Below are 24640 nucleotides of genomic sequence, written 5' to 3'. Positions count from 1 at the left end.
GCTGGGACAGAGATGGAGGTTGATGACCTACCTGCCCGTGGTGACCATGGTGCAGGACAGACCTCAGGACATGCGAATGCAGCTCCAGATCTGGGAGCAGCTTCCCTTTGCTGGCACGAGACCTTGCAGGTTGCAGTGGGTGAGACAGGCACTAACTTTTGGTAACCCTCAGTGGGATCAGAGGGTAATGGTTTGTAGAAAGTGGTGTTGGAGAGCTTTACAAAAACTAGACAAGAACAGTGCATGTTCCAGGGCAGCTCCAGCCCCGGTGCTGTCAGTGAGACGTGTCCTCCCAGCCCTGCCTGATGGGTCTTTCTGTTTCAGACCCTCCTTGGAACTGCAAGAAAAGTCCAACCTGTAGAGTTGTGGTTGCAGTGATAGTTGTATGGTCTGCGTTGATCGCTGCCATCATTGCTCTGGCAGGTGAGTTCCCAGCTTCTGCCCGGCTCCCTTCCCCTCCATCTACGATCTCCGCGCATCCCATTCCCCCGTGACCTACCACACTCACTCTCTCCTCCCGGCCTGTCCGGCTTCTGCCCCAGGGGCAGAGGATTCCTGGGGGATCTTCCTCCCAGACCCCTGCACCTGGGCACTCTCTGTGTCAGGACGATCTGACTGACATTAGCCCCCCCAGCCCATCTCTGAGCACTTTGGACCCAAGTCACCTTTGCCACGTGCCATGAAGCAGTCCCTGACCAGGGTGTCCAATGGGACAGGGTGCAGTGCAACCCTGAGCCCTTTGCCTTCCCTGTGTTGCTCTGAGGTTACCAGCTTGGCCTTCCTGGATCTTCAGGTCACGCCTGTGGCCGGGCGGCAGGTGCTGCCATGTTACTGAAATGAGCCATAGAACTCAGTCTAGACCCCTCCACCAGCGCAGTGTGGAAACCCCCCAATCGCTGAGCTTGGCCATGAAGGGTCCCTTAGCACCATTCACACCCCCGGGCTGCACAGACAGCGTGTGCTCGTGCAGAGGGCGTCTGTTTGCCGTGAACATGAACCCTGTTGTATCCCCCCGTTGTCTGGGGCAGGGCGTGCTGGGGAATGTCGGGGGTGGGATTTCTCTATTGCCCTGGGATCCGATCACTGGGCCCCAGGAGGGTTTAGCAGCTGGCAGAGGGGATTGAATCCAGCTCCGTCTGCATTAGGAATCCTCTGTGCCGATGTCATGACATCCGTGCAGTTGCTCTGATACAGATGGGCCCTGAATCCCAGCTCCCTGCTGTAATGGCAGGCTATTGCAATGGGCAGCATTGGCTGTCACTGTGTAAGGTGGGAATCTGTGAGCTTAGGGTTGGTTACACACCTGCAGGTGCAGGGAGCTCTGCAGAACATGTGGCATCTGAGCTGGAGATGGATGATGGAGACAGCCTGTGCCATCAACTGTTCGTCACTGACTTCTCTGCTCAGTTCAGTAGGGCAGGGGTGTGGGCTACCGTGCACTGGACAGTTAAATCTACAGGGTCAGACATGACTTGTGAGTGAGGTGAACACATGCTCGCTTTCTGATCACCGCTGCCACGTTTCCTAACTCTTCCCAACTTAGAGTGTCTGTTCCTCGCTGAGCGCCAGCCACATGGGAAGGCTTGAAAACCAGCTACCGAGTTACTTTGGTGCAAAAAAAAGTGACGTTCTCGAAAACATCTGGAGGGGTTTGAGTCCAACTCCTCTCAACTAGACAGGCCTTTCAAATCCTCTTTGGTGTCACTTATGGGTGACCCCACTGCTGCTCTTTCATGGCTCTGAAAGGGTTACACTGCCATGAGGGCTTCCAGAAAGTGCCTTTCTTGCTGCTGTGTTTGGGGAGAGAAAAGTCTGCAGGTAGGAGGTGAATTAAGTTCCATCATTCCTGGCCCACAGTGCAACAGGTCACTTCCAGTTGCTGCGGTTTCTGGCGCCCCCTTGTGGCTTTCATGTCCCTGCGTGAAAGTTCCCACGTTCTTCTCAGTAGTTCACCTGCTGTTTGTTGCTAGGTTGAACGTCCAGCTGTTGATCTTGTGCCTGGGGTGAAATGCTCTGAGCTGTGTCAGTCCCTCGCAGGCTGGGAGTGTCCCTGGAATCCTTCTTGCCAGGCAAATTTACAGTGACAAACGTCTCCGTCCCCCTGCATCTGATTGCAGTGGACCAGCCCCAGCTGGGGGTCCCAATGGGCTTGGCAAGCCGCTCAACTGACCGCCTGTTTGGCGGCAGTCAAATGCTCCAGCGAGAGCCCTGGGGGTAGGAGGCAGCCTGCCTTTCGGATTGCGTCTTGGAGCCTCACTGGTCTTTTCCAGAACTTGGTTTCATTGTTTTGCCTTTTTTTTCTGAGCTAAAATAACTCAGTGAAGTACATTTTTAAAAAAAAAAAATTAGGTAGATCCATATCTATCGAAAGCTAAACCTACTGGAGACAATGACGTCTTGCTCCTTTTTCTTCCTGGTGGGAGGTAACCAATTCTGATAAATTGGTATTTTAAAATATCTGACCACTCTTTGACAGATTTGCCTGGTCAGTTGACCAATTTTTGTACCAGTCAAATGCCCAATTCTCGATGCAACTCTTACCCTCCATGTGACTGTCTCATTCTCAGCGCTGACCTCTCAGCTTTCATCAGCTGATCTGTGCCCCCCTGCTAGCCCCTCGTGCCCGGACGGCTGGATGGGATACCGAGGGAAATGCTACTATTTCTCAGAGAGGGAAGGGAGCTGGACCGACAGCCGAAGCCTCTGCTCTGCCCTGGGTGCCTCCCTGGCTGGGATCGACAGTGAGCAGGAAACAGTGAGAGACTCTCGAGTTGCCAGACACTAATCTGGGCACAGGGATGGCTGCTGCGGCAGGACCTGGGCTCTGCCCCGTGGGGTGAGGAGCAGCTGTGAGCCCTCCCGTGCTGGGAGGCCGGAGTGAATGAACTTCCAGCCGCTGAACGCCAGCCCTGGCTGGGCCCAGGGCCCTACTGTCTGTGTGTGATCACAGGGATTGCCCATTCTCCGCTGCCCCCCTCCCCAAATAGGGAGACAGCTTCTGTCTAGGGCAGGGCTGGCTCAAGCATCTCCTGGCCTGCTGGCTGCTGGAGTGGGACTGAGAACCCAGCCAGTGCTCCTGTTGTGGGGATGGGAAAGGAGCAGCCAGCTGAGGAGGCGGGGGAGGAGGGGATCCTTTCACATTGACCCCTCCAACTTCAGCTTGCCTCCCTCCCTCCTCCTGCCTTGCTGGGGTGAGCGGTGGCTGCTCTGTGAGAAGAGACGTCTCTGCAGAGAGCTCAGACCCAACAGCTGCCCCCAGCTCAGGGGGACTTGGGGTGTGGGTGACTGGGAGCACCGGGGTGGGGCTGCTGTGTGCGGTGGGAGGGTTAAGACTGCCCGGGGGATCTTGTGCTTTGCAAGAGGGAGGGGAAAATCCCCCCTGAAAATAAACTGAGCACCCTTCAATATGTGACTGGGATTCTCTGCAGCACAGAGCCCTGGAGGGGTGGTGGTGGGGAGCATGGGAGGTGGGGCTGATACCTGCTGTCCCTCAGCTTTCTTTAAGGCGTTCCTGCTGCGCCATAAGGGTGTCTATGACCATTGGATCGGCCTCTGGAGGGAGCAGGGTCAGCCTTGGAAATGGACCAACAGCACCAAATTCAAGGACCTGTGAGTCTCTCTCACCGCTCTGGACTAATTCCCTGGGCTTGGGGATTCTGGTGTCTGAGCTGTTTGAGCTCAGGTAGATCCACCATTCAGTGCTAGTGAAACCACCAGACACGACCCTGGTCCGTTCGCGTCCTGCGTGTATCGGAGACCGATGGGAGCCGGCGTGTCCCTGAACTCTCGGCTCCTCCCCGCAGCACGGTGCTGGGCCGGAGACAGAGCCCGCCATAGCCAGAGATGCCCTCGCTGCGCGCTGGGATTTCAGCTGGGACACTCGCTGTTCTCCCCCAGCCCTCTTCAGCAAGGTCCCTGGGGTGTCTGACCCCCCCTGGGGAAAGGAGGCAGCAGGGAGCTCAGGTTAACAGTGGCTGCTAGAGAGGGCAGCATGCCGAGCGCTGCATTGCAGGTGCAGGTCCCGCTGGGGATTGCAGCCGGCAGGTTTGAGTGACTTGGCTGGTGAGGCCTCTGAATCCGCAACAAGGCACCGATGTTAAGGGAGCCTGCGGTTCACAGGTGCTGGACGCCTGGGGCTCCCACTGGAACGGGGTACAGTAGTGATGGCTGCCCAGCCACCACCCTGCGATGGGTTTCAGTGGGCTCCAAGTGTGATCACAAAACCAGCGCTGCTTGAGCCCGGAGCAGGGTTTGAACCCCGGAATTCAGCACTAGAAGCATGAGCCTCTGCCATAGGAGCGAAAGAATCCACTTCTTTAACTGAAACCCCCCCCCCTCCGATTGATAAAGCTCTTATGCAGGCCAGCCATTAGAGGAGGATGGAGACCCCCCACTTCCCTGGTCTGGGTTACTTCAGTACTTTGAAAAGTCAGGCTCTTATGGCGCTGGGTCAGGGCTCCCCAATGGACAGTCCCCATTCTGCTGTATTGGACCCAACCTTTGGATCCCACCTGCTTCCAACCTGACTGGGTCTGAAAGCCACCAGACACTGTCCCGAGTTTGGGCCTCTGTGGCCCTCTCCTGGGGTACAGACTCCGTGTCCTGAGCTCTGTTCCTGAGGGGTTGGGAGAGTAGCTGCTCCGCACTCAGGCGTACACTGTGGAGAACGGCTCCCCTGGCTGGGACTGGTGTGAAATGCCTGGCCTCTGCCTGACTGCAGCTCCCTGGCTTCTGTGTTGCAGGTTTCAGATAAGAGGAGGAGGTGACTGTGCGTATCTGAACGACGAGAAAGGGGTCAGCAGCTCACGGTGCTACATGGGAAGACGGTGGATCTGTAGGAAACTTGAGGTGTATGTGATGGGAAAAGAGACTGCATTGGAAGGGGGCTTGAAATGGGACTCCTAGACATGACACTGATCCAACTCACACCTACTTGAACGAGCCAAGTCCCCGTTCGTCAGCCTGGCCAGGATCTCAAAATCAGGCAGCGGGGCCCGCAAGCAATAAGTGTGTCTCATTTAAACTGTGGATTCTTCGTATGTGCCTTCTGCTTTTGAACCTTTAAACTCAGGGTCACCTTAGGAGCCACAAGGACTCCAAGATCTCTTTCTTGAGTGGTAACAGCTAATTTAGATCCCATTGTTTTGAATATTTTTTGTATTTTTGTACTTTTTCCCCAAAACCACCTCTATTGACCCCTCAGTCTGGGACAGGTCCTCAGATTTGTCACATAAAAAGAATGGCTGATGTGTGGGAATCTCCCACACCTTTGCAGTGTTGACCTGAATTTTATGGGCTAATGTGTTTACCGCTCAGCACTGATCTGATCAGAAGATAATTTAGGTTCTTGTCCCAGTTCAGGCTATAGGGATAGAGAACACAGAGAGTTCAATATTGTGAGAGGACCCTCCGGGTGTGTGGCAAGGACACTTATACTGAGGACAAAACCAACTTGTTAAGATCTTAATTAAAATAAAAGAAAGAAGCATAAATGCTACAAAACACAGAGTCACAAAGAAGTAATACAATTCTATGACCCCTGGTGGTAACATTTCTATTCTAAAAGACTACTAAAGCTAGCATATTCACACCCATCCCTGAAGACCTGGTAGTAGGAGACAGAGGATCAGTCTTGTCTCTGGCATGTCTGAGGAACTAATGGTCCAGGCTTCCCAAATTGGTAGGGCTTAGGTTCAAGTGTTGAGTGGCTAGGATATATTGTGAAACTGAGGTGATAGCTTGATAGAAGATAGGAAAATGTGACCCCTTTGTATGGTTGTTTGCCATCTTATAGGGTCCCGGTACTGCCCGCTGTCAGAATCTAGGCCCAACCTACCATGCCCAAATCTTATTTCCTCAACCCCATAAATCTGCAGGTACACTTACACTATAGGTTAACATGTTATGCCATATACTCATACGTATTTGTATCGATTATCTCATTCCCGAAACCGTTATCCCTGACCTAACTCATGACTTCCATGTTCTGCAGTGTGCCTTGCAGTTACCGGTCTGCTCAGACTTAAGGTTAGCAGATTCAAGTTTTTTGTTCAGTTCCCCAAAGCTAAGGGGGGCAACTGGTATGCCATTTATCTATGCCAAAGTTTACAAACACTTATACTAACTTACTCTAGCTAATCGTACAGGATACAGGCCTGAAGGTTATTTGCATTACAGCCAACTATTATGAATAACCATGAATAACTCTTATGAATAGCATAAACTGGAATTCCACATAAACAAAACCCCAGAAAATACTATGATTAATTAATAATAGGATATGATAACAAAATAATATGAATCAAACCAAAAGAAAACATATTTCGCAATATGGCAAGCTAGCAAACTGACCTTATGGGCTACAGCAATGAAAACCCATGCAAAGAATATATTTTGCTTCTCTGCAATGGCCTTGTCTTCTGAAAGTGCTCCTTTGGCACCTCGGTTACCTTGTGGCCTCACTGATTGTTTGGAAGTCTTCCTACTTCTGATGTACTTAAAAAACATTCTGCCAGGGAGGAGTGGGGAGCCCAGTCTCTCAGTCCTTCTCCCCTCCCGCCCCCACCCCACTGCCTCTCTTAAGTTGATGGAAGCACTCCTGGTAAGGATGCGCATGACTGACAGAAGGAGAGTAGTGTGGATGTGAATAGTTTGACTTACGTTTGTAGTGCAGACATGCTCTCAGTCTCTGAGGACCTTGAACTGCTTTCACCAAATGCCCACGCATGCCACCACCCCACAAGACTGGTAATCATAGATGCTGCATTCAGAGCAATAATTTTTACTTCAGCAGGATTTTGTTGTTGTTGTTTGTTAGTTTGTTTGTTTTGCAGGGGGGTGCTTATTGGCCTACATTTAGAGAATTAATGATATGGATGGTGGGATGAATTGCATGCTCAGCAAGTTTGTGGATGACACTAAGATTGGGGGAGAGGTAGATATGCTGGAGAGTAGGGATAAGGTCCAGAATGACCTAGACAAATTGGAGGATTGGGCCAAAAGAAATCCGATGAGGTTCAACATGGACAAGTGCAGAGTCCTGCACTTAGGACAAAGAATCCCATGCACCGCTACAGACTGGGGACCGACTGGCTAAGCGGCAGTTCTGCAGAAAAGGACCTGGGAATTACAGTGAACGAGAAGCTGGATATGAGTCAACAGTGTGCCCTTGTTGCCAAGAAGGCTAACGGTATATTGGGCTGCATTCGTAGGAGCATTGCCAGCAGATCAAGGGAAGTGATTACTCCCCTCTATTTGGCATTAGTGAGGCCACTTCTGGAGTATTGCGTCCAGTTTTGGGCCCCCCACTACAGAAAGGATGTGAAGAAATTGGAAGGCAACAAAAATGATTAGGGGGCTGGGGCCCATGACTTATGAGGAGAGGCTGGGGGACCTGGGGTTATTTAGTCTGCAGAAAAGAAGAGTGAGGAGGAGGATTTGATAGTAGCCTTCAACTACCTGAAGGGGGGTTCCAAAGAGGATGGAGCTAGGCTGTTCTGAGTGGTGGCAGATGACAGAACAAGGAGCAATGTCTCAAGTTGCAGTGGGGGAGGTCTAGGTTGGATATTAGGAAAAACTATTCACTAGGAGGGTGGTGAAGCACTGGAATGGGATACCTAGGGATGTGGTGGAATCTCCATCCTTAGAGGTTTTTAAGGCCTGGCTTGACAAAGCCTTGTCTGGGATGATTTAGTTGGGGTTGGTCCTGCTTTAAGCAGGGGATTGGATTAGATGACCTCCTGAGGTCTCTTCCAACCCTAATCTTCTACGATTCTATGAATGTTTGTTAGGTATATCTGGCTCTCGTTTTCCATCTCTAAACTCCCTCACAAAACTCCCTGATTTGCTAGCTCCTCTGTACTTAGGAGCTGCCTTTTAAAATTTCTGAGTTAGTCCTGCCCCTTCATGAAGGCCTTCAAAAATCACAGCTGGGAAATTAAAGGGAAACAAGCCAACAGAACTTTTTGTAGGCTTCATTTACATTAAGTAAATGTCAGGCTTTAAAGCAGCTGAGAGGATCTTCAGTAACCAGAACATATGGGAAAATGTCCAAAAAATTGAAGCATAGTTCTTTTGAGGAACTAAAATAGCACAAATGTCCATGAATTAATGTATGAAATTAAAGAGTTACAGCTTCACTTTCAGTAACATTTTATAAGTCATCTCTCCCTCTCTCACACTCTCTCTTTCCTTCTCTCTTTCCTTTCATTCTATCCATTTTTGCTCATAATCTTTTTTAGCTTTTGTTACCCACCCTGGTTTATTTCTGACTTTTCCATTCTCCTCTAGTCACTGTTAACTGATTATTTTTCTCTCATAGTCTCCATTCTGTCCCCCAATTTTACCCCTTCCCCATTTGCTCCCCCTGGGTGTTTCCCCTCTCAAGAATGTTTTCCTTTTGCTCTATCCATTTCTGTTTTTCACCCTTTTTCTAGGACTCTCCCTTTATTCTTGCTTCCTCTGCTCCCTCTGGTTAAACCCACTCTGTCCCTGCTTCTTCCAGTGTTCATTCCCTCTGAAGCACCTGGCATTGGCCACTGCCGTAAGACAGGATACTGGGCTAGATGGACCTTTGGTCTGACCCAGTCTGGCCGTTCTTATGTTCTTAATTCTTAGAAAATCATGAGATTGACACACCGCTTGCCCCCCCCCCCAAAAGAGATTTTTAAAGAAGATTCTATAATGGTTTCTGGTCTGTCTCTTGGTTTTTAATTTTCCCCTTCCTATCCCCTATGTCTGTGTGACAAATAGAGACATCCCATATCTACAGAGGAATGTGACTTTGGCCCCTGTTGCAGGAGCTGTCACTGGGGGACCCCAATGAGATCTGATTAAAGAGTTTTGTACAAAATGCTCCCTGCTGGTGTAGAGGTTCCAGCTTCTCTCTAAACTCCAAATCCCAATTAATTAATTCTCTATCCCTGCTGCCACCACATCTGCCTGTCCCCCAGCCGAGCAATTACTTCTCCCACCAAAGCCCTACATCCCTCCCTGCCCCACAGTGACCCTCTGCTTCTCCTGCAGCTTCAAAGGGTCTCCCTTTCTCTCTCGCCCCCCCCACCCCCGCCTCCCAAAATTCCTGGTGCTGCAGAGATGGAGGGAGAGGAGATGGAATAAGGAACCAGAGGGTTGGGTACACGGGAGTCCTCCAGGGTCATAGAGACTAGCATGACTGGGGCTAGGGAAGCCCATTTTTTAATTCCCCCCATGTATTAGTGACACTGTCTGACTGAAGCTCCCCAGAGTCCTCCTGGACCATAGAAGATAGCGACAAACAGTCTAAATAGCTCCCTGGGCAATGAGATTGGCTTCTCCATCTTGATTACTTGCTTCTTTCTGTGGTTTCACAGTCCAGACATGAGACCCCAAGGACCCTCCAGGGTCATAAAGACTGGAGTTTCCAAGGCTAGAGAGGCTGATTTCAGGGTCCTCAGTGCAATATTCCACCCCCTGTGTCTCAGGGACACAGTCTGAGCTCGGATCCTGCCCCCACCCAGAGCCAGGGGTAGATTCTCTCCGCAGGGACAGAGGCTGGTGGGAAAGTGAAGATTGGGGCCTTGTTATCAGCATCGAAAAATGTCACTTGGCCCCATTCACAGTCCAGACAAACCTGGATCCTCCTGGGGACCTGGCTCAGGGGTAGTATGGTTGCAGGGGAGGTGAGAGCCTGGAACAGACCCAACTACTGCACAGCCCAGATCCCCACTTCAGGGTTAAAGCTGACTTCTCCCTTCCTCCTCACAGACTCTTTTGCCACTCCCACAGCCCAGAATCCTCTGTCCCCCACCTCCACATCCCAGCAATATATCCCTGAAGTGAATCCCTCAGAGCCCAGCACACAGGCCCAGGAGTCAAATCTCTCTGGATTGTTCGGCAGATGTTGCCTGGTGTCTCCCCATTTCACACTTTTCTGATCCTCAGACAGGATGAGTCGGGGATGAGCCGTGTCTGGATCCAGAATCACATTCACTACGGGAGAGAGAGAATCAGAGTTCAGCCCTGGGGGAATCTGGGACCATTTCTCACACTCCCTAACATCCCTGCTTGGCAGTTCCTCAACCTGTGTAATGGGATCCACTTCTGTACTTTCTCATTTGAATATAGAGCCTGCAGCTCCCTGCTCCCCAGCTGGGGCTGGTTCATTCCCAGCAACAGAGACTTGGCAAGGAAGGTAGCAAAAGCTTGTAATTAGGAGAGTCCTGTGGAGGCAGGTACCAACTTTGAACCCCCGAGGGAGTCTCCTCCCATAAATGCATCCTCCACTGCCAGGCCTGGGAGCAGAGATGAAGACGCAGCACAGGGGAAGAGCCAATAGTTCAAGGCCAGTGAGCAGGAAGCAGGAGGTGGCAATGGGTGGGGCAGCCCCTTGCCAGCCCAGAGAGAAGGGAGGTCTGCAGGTGGCAGCACTAGAGAGACACCATCTCCCCAACCCACAAAGCAGCTGCAATGGCACAGTCCAGCCCTGCCCAAAGGAGAAGAGCCATGGGGAACAGTCTGTCCCCCACGTGAAATGGGGAAGGGTGTGGCAACCAGGAGGCTCTCTCTCCTGACCACCTTGAAGGTAATATTGGAAAGGCTTGTCAATGTCAATACAAATTCTCAGATCACAATTAAGGTGGCTTTAGGGCTGGGCAGTGCAAGTGTCTCTGGTTATTGCTGTGTGGGAGAGTTGCTTTCATGGACATTTTCTGTTAATGGAAGGAAAAACTCCCCCAAAGCTCACCCTGGATGTGTGATCCCAGAGATCCTCCCTTCCCTGCTCTAGCTCAGGAGGGAAAGAGTCTGGAGGGGAAAAGGGTCACAGAGATTAGAGCACAGCGTCTCTGATTTACAACACCAGCCTGGGGAGCTGCTTCTCTCTCCTGAATGCCTGAGAATAAGCAGAGATGCCCTGGCAGTTCGTCCCCCTGGCTGCTGAGACTTTCTGTGGTGGTTGCTTTTTCCCTCCTTCCCAGCTGCATCTCCCTACTCTTCCACACCTTAGTGTGCAGGTGGTTGAATCCCCCTTGGTGCATCAGAGGATAGCCCTGGATGGTACAACCAGACTCAGAACTAGAGTGACTGGATGGAGCCCACAGTGCTCAGCCAGTGCACGGGGCTGCCCACCCTACATGTCCCCTCCTTTGTGTTCCAGAAGGTGAGGACAACCTAGCCTCTTGCTTCTCTTGCTTTCCTCAACCAGGTCCTGTGAGAAGGTGTTTCCCACTCATCCCTCACAGCTGGCCCTCTGTAACTCATCATCACCTCTTGCACCACAAGCCTCCCCAGCCACCTTTGACACACCACCTGTATTGGCTGAAGGACATCCAGCTGGTCCACCTCTGTACCAGTTCCCGAGAACATCTGTACATGCTTGTGCTCCACACCATCCACTTCCTTGCCTTTGTGTTCCATCCTGACTCCAAATGGTGGGACCTACAGGAGAGAAAATGAGGAACTGTGGTGGGCCAGCCTGTACTCCACTTTTGTTCCACAGCCCACTGGGGATATTAGGTGGTGTGTCAGCTTGCAGCCCCTTTTCCAGCTCTTTTTGAACCTCTTACTAAAGTTCTGGCTGCAATATTCCCTGCACCTCCTGATGTATACACACCCCATTTGTGACTTCAGAAAGTGGCAAGACCTCCTTATTAATCTCCTCCTGGTGATGGCCAAGATGGCCACACATCACTGCAGGAGGACAAATCTGGAGGGAGGAAGAAGTGCTCTGAGACTGTGGCATGTATATCCATTCCCTTTTAAAATCATGTCTCCAGGCACAGTTCCCCTGGGCAGTGTTCACTGACTCCTTAGATACCTTTGAGGAGCAACAGATGCTCTCTGGGGTTCTCTGCTTGGTGTCCCCTTCTGGCTCCCTCATTTTTAAACTTCTGACCTCTCTCCTTGTCCTGGTTTCTCTTTCATTGTCCCAAATACTCCATTGTTCCCTGGGCTTCATGGTTTCTCCCCCTTAGTTGAGGGGACGGGCCTTTAGCTTTGGGAAGGCGTAGATCCACCATGTCCCAGTACATGCAAATAGCATCTCCCTGCTTTTCCTGCTGGAGCTTCTCCTCTGAGGGTTAGAGAGGAAGGTGAGAACCTGAAGTTGCAGGGAGGGGAGTTAGAGGAGGAAGGTTATAGATATAAACCTGGGGGAAGCTCTATACTGAACCTGTCCTTCTCTCCCTGGCCTGGGAGAAGAGAAGGGGATGGGTATTGGGGATGATCCACTCAGGCCAGAGAGTGGCCCCTTCTCCAGCCCAGAGAGCAGGGAGGATGTGGCAACATCACAGAGGGACCATATCTCTAACAGAGGAGAAAGAGAGCAACTCAAATGGGAGATCTCAGCCCAGCCCAGCTGAAGAGAAAGATGGGATGCTGGTGAAGTGCAATCGGAGCGAGCCTCTCACATAGGGGAAAGGAAAAAAAAATGTGGCAACCCTTTGAATTTAATATTTAAAGGGCTTACGGACATGTATGGAAATGCCAGGGTCAGCATTAATGACATATCTGTGTTGGTGAGGGAGAGTGTATCTACACAGCAGTTTAAGCCAGGGTCTGAGCCTGGGCTCAAGCCAAACCCTCATTGCATCCACACTGCAAATATGCTAATCTAGGGCTCTGATTCAGAGTCCCAGGACCCTGCAGGTCTGGAGGGTCAGAGCCCATGTTAAACTGGAACCCGGGTCCAAGCCCTATTGGTTTCCTATGTGCATGCATCCGTGGCTTGACTTGGGTGTGGAAGTCTTCTGGGTGTATCCTATAGTTCCTGGAGGCAGAGGAGCAGTGCTACAGGCAGCCAGCACAGCATGCCAGACACAGCATTACTACCTGGCCGAGAGGTCCCCCTTCCTGCTCCTCCCACAGTGGTGGTGGAAGTTTCTCCTCCATGGTGGTGCACGGAGCTTGCCTGGAGCAGGGAGCAAAGTTAGGAGGTGGGTCATCCTTCCCTCAGCCATACTGAGCCGAGAGCTCTGCCACTTCTTCTCCCTGCAGGGCAGCTGCTATGGTCCCTGCTCTGCTCACTGGCCCTTACTCCAGGCCCTCCTGCCCTCTCTTGGGCTGCAGGTGCAGGGTCACCTGGGCAGCATGCACTGTTAGGGTGGTCAGTGGGAGCCAGCACCAAAACTTCTCCGCAGCATCCCAGAGGTCTGGGGGTGTGGTGATGGCAGGGATAAGGGATTCCCCAGGGTTGCTGGAGCACACTGCATCCCAAGCCTTGGGGATGGATTTTGCCACTTTGCAGCAAGCAGCAGCCAGACTGGAATGTGTGTGTGTCTTCCCTCTGACACCTTCATTTTATGTCAAACTTCAAAACAAACTGAAAAAATCAAGCAAGCAAGCAAAAACTTGATCATTGATCATCGTATTTGAAAAATTAAGAATTACAAAGTTTCACTGTAATAGTTTGACACCCTGGAGACTGATGTCCTCATTATCCTTAGGACAGGCACAGGGGCATGTTTTTGCCAATGTGACCGAGCCTAGAGCTGGAGAACCCAGTTATCCGACTAGACAGTAATTCAGTATAATGCCCTCTCAAATGGAGACAGCCACCAAATGAGCTAATTACGCAGCGTATGTACTCACGTGCTCCTTACGGGCACCCGCGTCCCATCAATAGCACCACCACAGTTAGGAAACAGGATTGGCAGTCGAGTTTCCCCCCAGTGCAGAAAATTCTTAACCTAGAGTTAAAATGCAATGTTGATGCTCAAGCCCAGGATTCCCTGACAAGAGGTCAGCTGACTCAAATCCCTTACGCTTACATTGCTATGTAGGCCTAGCCTCAGAGTGTTTGTTGGTCAGGGAGAGTGTTTCTGTTCGTCAGTGGGTGCAGGGACTCAACACTAAGGATGGTATCAGGATTGTTTGTGTGATTTCGGCTTGGGATTTCTTAGTATTTCATGTTTCAGAGTAGCAGCCGTGTTAGTCTGTATTTGCAAAAAGAAAAGGAGGACTTGTGGCACCTTAGAGACTAACCAATTTATTTGAGCATAAGCTTTCGTGAGCCACAGGTGCCACAAGTACTCCTTTTCTTTTAGTATTTCATGTTTTTGTTTCTATTTTTATTTTTAGGGGTGTGTGTCATGGTCAGTGTTGGTTTGGTTTGTACGTTTATCTAGAAGTTCATGAAAACGTTTTCATGGGATTTTCCTCTTTATTTAATGATAATCTCCACCTGAAGTCTCACCTGGTCTGTGTGATCCTAAGGATTTCCCTCTTATTGTCTCCAGTTCAGATGGCAGAATGTCTGGAGGGGGAAAGGATAAGACAGATGATATTTCATGCTGTCATATTTGTGACATCCTCACTCTTAATTGACATAATTGTATTTTAATTATGAGAGAAAAACAGTTGAAGAGAGACAGAGACACACCCAGATTTTTAACAAAGGCTAATATGAATCATCCTATTTTCTCTTTCATTCAAGCGTCTCAAATCAACAGAACCAATATCCATGAAGCCTCAGAACCACTCAAAGAGACACTATGTGGAAGACAGATTTTCTGTTCCCTCATCCTCCAAACCCAGCTGATTTCTCATTCTCCTTTTACATTTTGTCATGAGCCAGGCCAGATCCTGCAAAGATTTTAGCATTAATGTAACTTTACAAACATTGGCCTCTTTCACATCAGTGGGATGCTGAGACTTTTCAGGATGAGGAGCCTGAATTGTGAGCTCTTTGGGTCTCAGTATATGTACAGAGCTCTGTATATGTACAGAGCTCAGCACAATGGGGCTTTCATTCTGCATAGACTGAAATACAAATAATCTTAAAATTATTTCATAAATGTGGAAACTGAGTCAGGGAGAGAATTGGCTCAATGGGCCTCATTCACCCCTGCACTGGTAAAAGGATGGGGGAAGCAGTTTGTGGTTCTCCTATTCAGTAGCTGCTGGGGTCAGTGCAGACATTGGCACAGGCTGCGGAAGTCTGGAGGTCCAGCCTGAGTTGCACCTCTGGTCCAGTGGCCCCTAGATGACTTCTCCCGGAGGCAGTGTCAAAGGCACAGCTTTACCCTGGCCACACCCCATTATTCCTGCTCCACCCCTTCCTCCTCTGCCCAGCCCTCAACAACTCCACTCTATTCCCTGCTTTCCCGGGAACACTCCTTGAGCCTGCAGCTGCTGTGGAGGAGCTGGAGGCACAAGAGGCTCCTGTGCTGCGAGGATTCCCCTGGGTTTACACCTTCCCTACAGCCCCTTTGGCCCACACAAGCTGCCACACGGGGCCAGAGCACAATGGTGAGCTGGGTCCACATTTCAAAAGTGGCCTTAAATTGAGGGTTTACGTTTTGGGTGCCGACCTTTAGGCCTTGTCTACACTGTTTTGTCGGCAAAAGGCAGCTTTCATTGACAAAACAGTGGAGGTGTACACACTACAATGCACCTCTTGGTGACAAAACTCTCCTGCTTTACTGACAAAATATAACCACCTCAATGGGAGGCATAGAGATTTTTGCAGCAAAGTTAGATCAACAAAGTGTCAGTGTAGACACTGTGTTTGTTACGTTGCTGTAACTGGCCTCCGGAAGGTATCTCAGGATGCCCACCGTAACCGCTCTGCTCACTGTTTGGAAATCTGCTGCCATTCATCCAGCTATGTAGACATGTGTCCCTCCCCTTTCAAAGCCCCAGGAAGTCCCCCATACACAATTTGTCTCTCTTTCTCACATACACACTCCCCACACACACAGTCTCTCACACGCTCCGCCAACACATTCTCTCTCTCTCTCATGCACAACCCCCCCACATGCTGTCACACATGCTTCCCCCACACAAACACACACTTCTGTGGGCTTCTTGTATTACTGTTAGGGTTACCATATTTGAATATTCAAAAAAAGAGGACACTACATTGGGGGGGGGGGGGGAAGGGGGTATTTGCTTGCTCCACCTGCCCCCGCCCCAACTCCACCTCTTCCCCACCCCCATTCCAACCCCTTCCCCAAAGTCCCCAACTCTGCCCCCTTTCTGCCCCATTGGACCCCGCCCGCTCCTGGCTCCCTCGCCGCTCGCCTCTTCACTGCCCACCGCTGGCTCGCCGCTCGCCTCTTCACCCTCCCCGCCTGCCACTTGCCTCCTCACCCACCCACCAGCCAGCCACTGGCTCCCTCGCCGCTCGCCTCTTCACCACCATGCCCCACTCGCCTACTCACCCCTCCTGCCGCAGGTCGCTCTGGCTCCTAGGATCAGGGGCAGCCAAGGGGTCTCCACGGGCTGCGCCCGCCACAAGCGTGAGCTCCGTGGCTCCCATTGGCCAGCACCAAAGAAAAGCACCAATGGGAGCTGCTGTAGCCATGGAGTGGGGCTTACAGGTGCCGGCAGCACGCAGAGAGCCCTCCCCCCCCACCCCTGACTCGACCCGACCCTAAGAGCCAGAGGCACCTTCCGGGGGGCGAGGTGGGGAGTCCCAGCGGTGCTTACCTGGGGCGGCTCCCAGGAAGCATCCGGAAGGTCCCTCTGGCTCCTAGGTTCGGGTCAGGTCGGGTCAGGGCGGGGGCGGAGGGCTCGCTGCCCGCTGCCAGCACCTGCAGGCCCTGCCCCCGCAGCTCTGATTGGGCAGGAGGCAGCACGCGGAGACCACCTCTGCCTCTGTGCCTAGGGGCCGCCCACACTGCAGGCTCCTGCCAGCGGGCAGGTGCCGGGAGCTGCCCCAGGAAGCGCCACCAGCCCCGGGACTTTGGTGTGTGTGGTGAGGTGAGCGGTCCCCAATATCGGGACAAAGGGCGTCCCGACCGATGTGGCAAAATTCCAGACGTTTTTAGATATTTAAAAATTCCTCCCAGATGGTGATTTAAGAACCAAAAAGCTGGACATGTCCGGGAAAATACGGACGTATGGTAACCCTAATTACTGTTCAGCAGTGTCAGTTTGGTCATATTATCAAGCGTTACTCTAAAAAGTGATCTAAGATGTGTAACTTTTCAGGCACACACAGAAATCATTACAAGGTTCATAGCACAGTGCAAAGAAACAATGCCAGGTTCAGCACACTACAGCAACACACGTTACTGTGGCTCAGTGTTAAAATGCTCCTTCAAGGCATCCTCCAGCCAAATAGCCCCCCATTGGGTTCCCCCTATAGCCTTGTGTTCAATACAAGCACAATACACAGCACAGCACAATACTGAACAGCAGCGTAGTATCCATGCTTTCTGACAGTGATGGCTGGGGTGCAGGTTGCCAGGGCAGTTGAAAAATAGCTGGCCATACAGTAGGATGCCCATGGAACAATGAGATTGAGAAACCTTCATCATGTGACTCTCTACCTGCCTGCATGAGGCATTGCAAACCCTTCACAAAGCACCTTCTGACCAGTGGCACAGTGGGATAGCTACCCAGAGCTGTCTGTGTCAATGCAAAGCTACTATTGTGGATGTGCTTTGCCGACACAAGGAGCACAGTGTGGACATGCAACAGTGGTTTAATTATAGTAGTGGCTGTTTGTTGGCGTAACTGGAATCGACAAAACTCTGTGGTGTAGATAGACAAGGCCTTAGGCACCTGGGGCCCGGAGTTCCTTGGTAATGGGCACCTGCAGATCCTACGGACTCCAGCTGCATGTGGGGCTGCTAAAAAGCTCTGGAGCACATGCCCCGTAGTTCTGTAGTTGGAAGAGAGAAACTGAGGTACCCCAAATTTTGTACATTTTTACCTTAATGATTGTACCAAAGTTCACAGAGTGAAACAATGTGAAAGATCCTGGCACCTGGGCCCTTACTTCATCTGCTCAGTTTGTCTGCTTTCTACTTGTTATTAAATAGGTACATAATCTAATTGAACCAGTTGCCCAGAGCCCATCTCCACCCATAGTCCCAGAGACACACCCTGGTTTCCTTTCCTAGATCCCTTCTCAGTACCTTTGAACTTCCACAGAATCTCCATTAGAGCAATATTTCGCTGGGAGAAATCACTGAGTCTCTTTTCCAGCTCAGGAGAAATCTCCACTGGCTGGAGGAACTTCTCCTTCTCGCACCTGGAGAGGAAGAATTTCATGATATTATGTTTCTTTTAGTGACTCATAATTCCTTGCTAGTGGAAGTTGCTGCTCTTATGGGCCTGGAGTTAGAATTCCTCCACTTCTCCCAGTCTCAGAGCAGGCACAGCACTGGCCATGGCAGTGCAACCTTTCCCTAAAGGCCCCATTAATATTCTTCATCTCTGGCCTGGACAGAGCAGATCTGTACATCAAAGGGGAATCATGTTTTCATGACCAATTCACTCCTTCGCCTCCATGCACTAATACTAGTATGTTCCCATATTTCATGCGCACAGTGTTATCAGATTGTTCTTTCAGGAACTAGATTGAAACCTCAGGGGCCCCCGCCCCCACCAGTTCCTTCCACACAGGTCTCCAAACAGTCCTGAGGTGGTAAAGACTCTTGATTCCTGCTGTCCAGGGCATGATTGTAACCAGTGCCTTGAGATGAAAGGCCCATATTGATCCTCGGGGTTCTGAGGCAGCCAATTCCCCAGGGATGTAACATCTCTAGGAAATACTGTAGGCCAATCTTTCCCACTGAATAGATAATTCAAGAGTCCTGTGTTAAAGGGTGAGGATTAAATGCATAAATGGGAATTACATTCAGAACGTGACCTTGCCCCATATATTTTGCTGCAGTGCCCTGGGGAACTATAGTAAAGAACAGAATTATCAGATACATAGATGAACATGATTTGTTGGGGAAGAGTCAACATGGTTTTTGTAAAGGGAAATCATGCACCACCAATCTACTAAAATTCTTTGAGGGGGTCAACAAACATGTGGATAAGGGGGATCCAGTGGATATAGTGTACTTAGATTTTCAGAAAGCCTTTGATAAGATCCCTCACCACAGGCTCTTAAGCAAAGTAAGCTGTCATGGGATAAGACAGAAGGTCCTCTCATGGATTAGTAACTGATTAAAAGATAGGAAACAAAGGGTAGGAACAAATTATCAGTTTTTAGAATGGAGAGAGATAAATAGTGGTGTTCCCCAGGGGTCTGTACTGGGATCAGTCCTATTCAACATATACATAAATGATCTGGGGTAAACAGTGAGGTGGCAAAATTTGCAGATAATGCAAAACTACTCAAGATAGTTAAGTACAAAGCAGACTGTGAAGAGTTACAAAGGGATCTCACAAAACTGGGTGACTGGGTAAAAAATTTGGCAGATGAAATTCAATACTGATAAATGCAGAGTAATACATATTGGAAAACATAATCCCATCTATAGTTATAAAATGAGGGGGTCTAAATTAGCTGCTATCACTCAAAAAAGAGATCTTGAAGTCATTGTGGATAGTTCTCTGAAAATATCCCCTCGATGTGCAGTGATAGTCAAAAAAGCTAACTATGTTGGGAATCATTAAGAAAGAGATAGATAATACAACAGAAAATATCACATTGCGTCTATATAAATCCATGCAAAATCTTGAATATTGCATGCAGACCTGGTCACCCCATCTCAAAAAAGGTTCAGAAAAGCACTACAAAAATGATACTGGTAATGGAACAGCTGCCATATGAGGAGAGATTAATAAGACTGGGACATTTCATCTTAGAAAACAGACGGCTAAGAGGGGGGCTATGATAGAGGTCTTTAAAATCATGACTGGTGTGGAGAGAGTAAATAAGAAAGTGTTATTTACTCCTTCTCATAATGCAAGAACTAGGGGTCACCAAATGAAATTAATAGACAGCAGTTTTAAAACAAACAAAAGGAAGTATTTCTTCACACAACGCACAGTCAACCTGTGGAACTCTTTGCCAGAGGATGTTGTGAAGGCCAAGACACAAACAGGGTTAAAAAAAGAACTAGATAAGTTCATGGAGCATACGTCCATCAGTGGCTATAAACCAGCTTGGTGTTCCTAGCCTGTGTTTGGCAGATGCTGGGAATGGTGACAGGGGATGGATCACTTGACGATAACCTGTTCTGTTCATTCCCTCTGGGGCACCTGGCATTGGCTGCTGTTGGAAGACAGGATACTGGTCTGACCTAGTATGGCCATTCTTATATTTTTATGAAATGTAGAGTCGATACACTCTCCAAGCCCTTTCACAGCATCGTGAAGAATGAGGGGAAGTGAAATAGAGCCACATACCTGCTCAAGGTGCTTCTGACATCCTAGAGAGGAAAGAGACAGAAAAACAATTTTAGTCCCAAATGCTGCCCACTGGGGATCCCAGAGAAGGGATTTTGCAGATAGGGGTAAAAGAGGCCCTGCCTTGGCCCTAGGGCCATGGATTTGCTGAGTTAATGTCATCTCTAATATAAATGAGTCTGTAATTCTTCAAAGAGAAACAATAATTCACATTTCAGGAATGCACACACTGAATTACACTGTGACCTCTGACTGCTGGTCTCCAGTGCCCATGATTCAGGAGCTGTCCTGTCCCTGTGTTTGGATCAGAGATGTTTATAACTCAGTCTCACCCGCAGGAATTCACTTGCTGGCTTCTGACACTTCCCCTCCAGATCACTGATCAAGTTGCTGAGACGGGAAATCTCCTCAGACATTTTAATGACATTGTCATTCTGTATCTTCACAATCGCCTTTTCCAGATTTTCCAGCTGGGCCAGCAGGAGTTGCTCTTCTTCTTCTAGAAACTGCCACAGTTGCTGAAATTCAGATACAACCTTCTGCCTCTTGTTTTGTGTCTGTATCTATTCTTTTTTTAAAAGAAAGGAAAGGTAAGGGTTAGAGAGAGAGTCTAGGGTCCGTTCATGGAGTGCTGATTCTGCAGGAGGGAGAATTTCTTTGAAAATTCTGTGATGTCTAACACATGATTATACCCGGTCGTTACTAGGGAGAGGATTTTCTACCACTTTCCCATTTGTCCCTAACATTTTTTCATGGTATGTTTCTATGTCTGACATAGTCAGCACACTGTGTTAAGCCAGACGCAGAGCAGCAGCCAGCAGGACTGAGCACTACATTAACAGAGATGCGAGGGGAGAGAAATAATTAACAATGCAAGAAATGTCTGCAGACTCAGGCAGATAGCACTGCACGAGACATAGTCTGCTCAACTTGGGAGGAGTTTTGTGAAAGACACAAGGGCTAGAAATTAACTCATTAATTGGAATGGAAGCTTAGATTCTACAGAATATGATGTGGTCCTGCTCCTGAGAGAGGATTTCTCAGGGCCGGTGTATGTATGTGTGCGAAGACATAGGACTCTAACACAGACATCCATGCCCATGAAGAAACACAAAGCCCACATTCCCCAAGTCCATGGAGGAAGCTGCCTACAAACAGATGTCCTACCAGGTGCACCCGAAAAGAGAAGCCAAGGGGCCTGGCCCATCCACTTTTCACCACAGACCCAGCCATCTACCGCTCCTCTTCTCCCCAAGGTCCAGCCTCCCGGCCAGGCTGGAAGCTGGAGCCCGGCCAGGGTAAAAGAGGCCCAGGGAGCCCAGGCTGCTGGGAGAAGCCATGGGTGGGGGGTCCCGAGACCAGCTTCCTAACAGATGGCCCACTGCAAGTCCCTACAAGTTAATAACAATGGGCACCTACCAGATACTCCAGGCTTTTCCCCTCTCCAGTCACTTTAAATCTCAGAAGCTTTTCTCTCTCTTCCTTCAGAATCTCCAAATGGGCCTGAATCTTTTCCTGAAGAATCAAAATGAAACCTCCCAAAATCATTACTGTGAGTGCTTGGGGTGGGGTGGGGGGTTTCCATATCAAACCGAAGACTCTGTAGGTGACTGTCAACCCTACCAGGTTTATGACATCAGGAACACCAAGGAAATGAAACCTCATTAACAGAGACAGGGAGTGTTTTATATTGAGACTGTTTTGAATTATTTGTCCCCTTTCTCCATAGAATTAAGCCAGCAAGAAACTGGAGTCACATGATGGTGAATCAATTAACCTGTTTTTGAGAAGGTTTAACTCACAAAATGATACAAATCCCAGGTGTTATATGCAGCGTTGTATATGTGTTGGTCTCGGGATATTAGGTGTTAATGGGCCATGGTGGGGAACAAATAAATCTATTTTTGAGAAGGTTTAGCTTACTTTGTGATACAAACAACAGGAACTACCAGGACCATTGAACTTCAGCCCTGAACCCCTGGGGAGCATATTGGTTGGGCAGAACTTGCTTAAGCACTAAAGCAAACCCTACTAGAGATGCTGATTAGTGTTAAGAATGGCTGGAGTTTAACTTAGTGCTGTTCTAAACCCTTTCAGTGGCAATGCCCTCTGTGTAGGTACCCAGCATCCCTGGAAAAGTAGCCAGAAGCAGTGGATTCTGGAAGATTTCAAAAGGCTGCATTGTCGGACTAATGGAACCACTCTGGCTGGTCCTTGCCCACATACACAATAAAACAGTTCAGACTGGCACAGGACAGCTCTTCCCAGGTTAGTTTTGCGGCAACCCAGGCTAATGCCCATGGTGTTCGGCATGGACCTGCACTGTCTGGAGCCCTTTTGTGTGTGGACTCAAGCTGCTTGGGATCCACACAGGGTTTAGCACAGTGACCTCCTCTAATGCAGGCTGGCATCTGAATTTAATCCCTTATGGAGGAACACAGGAATTCAGAAACCCAGTGGGAAACCTCATCTCCCTGCTGGGCCTGAGGCCTTTATCAAGGAGTTGCTATATAATTTTTCATACATTTTTTCTTTACAGAGCTGAATGATGCAGATACATCAATAGCTGTAGGAGAGAGAGAGTATGTGTGACTGGCAACTTGTGATTAAATGAACCTGTAACTAAAATTCAAAATTATTTCCCATTAGGCTGGAGAGAAGTTCCCTACCTTGTACTCCTGGGCAGCCTCCTCTATGGGAACCACAGCATGAGCTCTGTGAGCCTGAGATCTGTCACACACCACACAAATGGGGGTTTGGTCTTCTTCACAGAACAGTTTGAGAGGCTCCTGGTGCTCATCACACACACTATCCCCTCCTGACCCTGTTCCTGCCTGGAAACTCAGCTTTTTGGCTATTTCTACAACATTTGCCAGCTGCCTGTTTGGCCTGAGGTTTCTCTGCTGAGCAGTTTCTCTGCACTGAGGGCAGGATACTTCTGAGTCAGATCCCTCCCAGCACCGGCTGATGCAGCCTCGGCAGAAATTGTGCCCACAGTCTATAATCACTGGGTCTTGAAAATATTCCAGACAGATGGGACAACTAGCTTCATCCTGGAGACTTTCCATGGGGTTCTCTGCGGCCATGGCTCCCTCTGGACAGTGTAAGTGTAAGTTTCACTTTCCTGAGCTCAGAAATATGCTCCTCCTGCAAAAACAACTGGGCGTTTCCCTACCTGGCACTGACTCATCGGATTTGGTGAGCTGGAAGGTACCAGCTGGTAACATTATAGCCCCAGAGGCTTTTCTGAAAAATGAATCACTAGGGCTCTGGTGCTGCAACCAGCCCCCTGTGCTGGTGTGGAGGGTCACTGGGGCTTCACAAAGACACCAATGTCCACCTGTGATGGTGAGCTTGCAGAAGCAGGATCTGTGTGTTCAAGGAAGGAAATTGTTAAATTCACAGGCTAAAAACTTGGTTAAGTTGGAGTGTTTCCAAGGACTGATTCTCATGCACGCTAAGGCTGTTCTGGTTCAGTGTAAAAGGGCCTTGCAGTGTTGCCAACCTTCATGATTTTTTTCATGAGCTTCATGACAGTTGATGTGTTTGTTAGAACCCCAAGCTCCTTGAAGCTTGTGATTAGGTGAGACTCTGGCAACTTCTATCTGAGCAGAGCCCTTATGCCTACAGCCCTCATAATGTACAAGAAAGTTTTAACATAATGTTATTCCCCACCAACCTGGGCCCTGGCCATGTTCCAGGCACAAGCCATTTTTGCTCAGGTCAGAATTCGCTTTACATTGTGAGTGAGATGAACACACTCAGTGTCGTGTGTAGAACTCTTCTGTCAAAGGTACTTACCTGGGATGGGGCAGTGTCCTATTGCCAGAGAATGATTTTAGAAGTGTGTAGCCAGGAATGGGGTAGGTATTCTCTTTAAATCTATATTTCCTTCTATGAAGGAGAAGAGAAAGTGCCGACTGTCACAGCAGGGATCAAAGAAAACCTTTGGGTTCAGCTAGCCCTGCCCCGTTATACCTGCAGCCAATGCCAGGCCTGGAGGGAGGAGAAAAGAAGGGAGCCAGCTCAGCCAGGGGGTGACTGGTGAGGGGGCAGGAGCTCCCTGTTTGCCTGCCTGAAGGGACGGAGTAGCGACTTGCCAGCCAACGCAGCCACTGGAGGCAAGTAAGCCAAGGGGAGCCTGCAGATAAGCCCCAACTGTGGGGCAACTGGACTAGTGGGGCTGTGCCCCAAACTAAAGAGACTTTAGAAGGAAGCAGCCTGAGGAAACTGGTTTTGAAGGCCCCCCCTGCCCCCCCCGACAGGGAGAGAGAGAGACTCATCTCCCCTGTTTAGGGGTTGAACCACACAGGGCCCTGGGCTGGGACCTGATGGAGGGGGTGTGTGGCCCAGATCCCCCTAAATCCCCTTTGAGCAACAAACTAGCCACTAGTTCATCTGGCCATTGAAAGCTCTATCACACCTTGCTTTTAAAGATTGGGGCTGTGGTGGGAAACTGCACATGAGTAACCTTATCTGCCTTTTAGCTAGTATTTGTTTCTTTCTATACATTACACATGATTAAAATTTCACTCACTAATTTCACCCAGATGGGAGAGCAGAGTAG

At 49.6% G+C, this 24640-nt stretch overlaps 2 pseudogenes across 2 annotated transcripts in view; one reads left to right on the top strand and one right to left on the bottom strand.

Moving 5' to 3' along the window:
- LOC311530630 (C-type lectin domain family 2 member D-like) overlaps nucleotides 1–9027 on the top strand; it is a 55341-nt pseudogene extending 46314 nt beyond the window's left edge. Inside the window, exon 5 of the transcript XR_014714568.1 lies at nucleotides 4743–9027. The product of XR_014714568.1 is annotated as a C-type lectin domain family 2 member D-like (transcript). The remainder of the gene's footprint in view (nucleotides 1–4742) is intronic.
- Nucleotides 9028–9074: 47 nt separating this feature from the next.
- Nucleotides 9075–24316, bottom strand: LOC311530564 (zinc finger protein RFP-like; annotated as a pseudogene). The gene is made up of 9 exons (XR_014714567.1): nucleotides 23875–24316; nucleotides 22743–23442; nucleotides 21493–21588; nucleotides 20406–20636; nucleotides 20074–20096; nucleotides 17844–17959; nucleotides 14171–14230; nucleotides 11287–11415; nucleotides 9075–9969 (listed from the first exon to the last, which is right to left on the bottom strand). The product of XR_014714567.1 is annotated as a zinc finger protein RFP-like (transcript).
- Nucleotides 24317–24640: the final 324 nt, after the last annotated feature.

This window comes from Lepidochelys olivacea, assembly GCF_965140295.1.
Source record: "Lepidochelys olivacea isolate rLepOli2 genome assembly, chromosome: 14".
Taxonomy (NCBI): Eukaryota; Metazoa; Chordata; order Testudines; family Cheloniidae; genus Lepidochelys; species Lepidochelys olivacea.
Note: the sequence above shows the minus strand (reverse complement) of the source record. Positions and strands in the feature narration are given on the sequence as shown.